This window comes from Haplochromis burtoni, unplaced genomic scaffold (assembly GCF_018398535.1).
Source record: "Haplochromis burtoni strain Fernald_Lab_line unplaced genomic scaffold, NCSU_Asbu1 Contig_567, whole genome shotgun sequence".
NCBI lineage: Eukaryota > Metazoa > Chordata > Actinopteri > Cichliformes > Cichlidae > Haplochromis > Haplochromis burtoni.
In genome coordinates this window covers 123,737-125,996 of record NW_024582928.1, presented here as the reverse complement: position 1 = coordinate 125,996, position 2,260 = coordinate 123,737, and the positions used below count along the sequence as shown (strand labels likewise).

At 34.3% G+C, this 2,260-nt stretch overlaps 1 non-coding gene across 1 annotated transcript; it reads left to right on the top strand.

The window, feature by feature from the left end:
* The first annotated feature begins 872 nt into the window (after positions 1-872).
* On the top strand, positions 873-945 carry trnaa-agc. The gene has a single exon. It is a non-coding gene; the product is annotated as a tRNA-Ala (tRNA).
* The last annotated feature ends 1,315 nt before the right edge of the window (positions 946-2,260 follow it).

Genomic DNA, 2,260 nt, shown 5'->3' with positions numbered 1-2,260 from the left:
AATACGCTATATGTATTTGCTGGTGATTCGCTTCAAAGTCCAACCTTTCTTACACATTTTAAGACTATTGCTCGCTGTCTGATGACGTCACTCGGCGGGGTCTCATGTGGGGGATTAGCTCAAATGGTAGAGCGCTCGCTTAGCATGCGAGAGGTAGCGGGATCGATGCCCGCATCCTCCAAAAGTATTTATTTTAGGCACAGTTAAATACCCGGAAAGTTTCGTTTAACCATCTGGGTTTGTTCAAAATCACTACCTTTTTATTTTGTTCGTGGCCAAAAGTGTCCAGGTCTGTAATTTTTATTATTTTTATGATTTTTGCCATTTTTCTGCATAAAGCTTTTAACTAACTTCAGTTCTTTCCATAAATGTAAAATAGTTATTAATTTTTACATTTCTGACCAAAGCCAGTTTGATTGTCCACTGCACTAGATGGAAGACAACCTCAAATCTCACAATTATATATATTTGCAGTGCTACTGGAATTTCTTGTATTATTAATAGTACATTAATAGACATGTAATTTATTCACATCAACATTGATTATAATGCATAGTTATTTTTGTGAAGGGAGAGCAAAAACATAAAAACTCCCTCTCATCTTGTTCGTGGCCAAAAATGACCCATGCTTTTTTCAGTAAATGGTAAAAGTTACTACCCTCCTCCCTCTTGTCATTTGCTGTGGTTTATGCTGTGGGATGTGATTTATTTTTTGGTGCTGCGTCTCCAAGAAGAGAATAAAAAGTCCGAAAATATCTGTTCAATAACCAAAATTAATTTTACTTTCATCTCTGAAATACTCTTTCTTACACATTACATATTTTAAGACTATTTATCAGTGTATGATGACGTCACTCGGGGTAGTCTCCTGTGGGGGATTAGCTCAAATGGTAGAGCGCTCGCTTAGCATGCGAGAGGTAGCGGGATCGATGCCCGCATCCTCCAAAGAATATTGTTTTAGGCATCGTCACAAAAACATATGTTTGCACAGTGAAATCCCTCTCATCACTTACTCGGACGGTTCAGTTTAACCCTGGGTTTGTTCAGAATCACTACCCTTTCAGCTTGTTCGTGGTCAAAATTGTCCACCAACATATTAGTTCTGTAACTTTTATTATTTTTTATATTTTTATTATTTTTAAACCCCTTGTTTACGTTTACAAAATGCTATAAAATTAATATATCTTTAAAAAAATCCACTTTCATTGCCTTGATTTTAATTCAAATTCAGAACTTTAACCCTTTAAATACAAGTGACTTTCACAGTCCAACCTCTCTCACACATTTTAAAACTATTTATCGGTGTCTGGTGACGTCACTCACTGACTGATTCAAGCGGCTTGTAATATTATTGGCCACCAGATGCCACCAAAGACGATGGTGTTAAAAAGTAATGAACCTTTGAGTAATGAACACTTTTCTATACAAGCTTCAGTGTTTCAGAAAACTTAATTTGGCCAACACTAGTAACCTCATGCACATAAAACTTAGAGTGTATTCAAAGTAAATAAAGTTTATTTATTTATTATACAGACTTTAAAGATAAAAATTTTCTGTTGATGTAAAACTCTAATGCTAGAGCACTTGCTCCACATGCACAGGCAGTTAAAAAGAAAAAACGTTGGCAGACAGTAAATCTAGTTTAGGGTAAGTCTTTCTTTAAAAGTGACTATTTTACTATTTAAACTATTTAAAGCCCAGTAACAGAAAGGTCTGGGCTTTCCTTGACATCAAGGAAAAGCATCATGGGACATCATGGGAAAACAGAGGAAAAGAAAAATATAAATGATCATGTTGCAAAATAATGTTATTACATATTCTTTGTAGTGAATATAAAACATCTACAATAATGAATAAAAAACAGGAAAACTTCAGAAAATCGAAAAGTCTGAAAAGCAAATAAAATAAGATAAAAAGAAAAAGCTAACAATGTTCTCTAAAAAGAGGTAAAACTAACTATTTGTAGTTTATATCAAGGACACAATACAAAATAAAATATTAAAGCTTGACATCTTTCAGCCAAGTAAATCATTTACTATTTGTATTGATTCATTTTTATTTGGACTGATCTTCGTAATGATGATGTCCTGTATCTTAAGTGCGCATCAGTCCTTGTTTAACATTGTTTTCTTCAATGATATTTGTTACGATTGTACTTTATTCACTTCATGTTGAATGCTTCTGTTAAGCCTTTCAGTGCTTGTTCCTTTGTGATGCTTCTCCAGGCCTGTGGAACATCAGCTGGCTTGGCGTCATAATT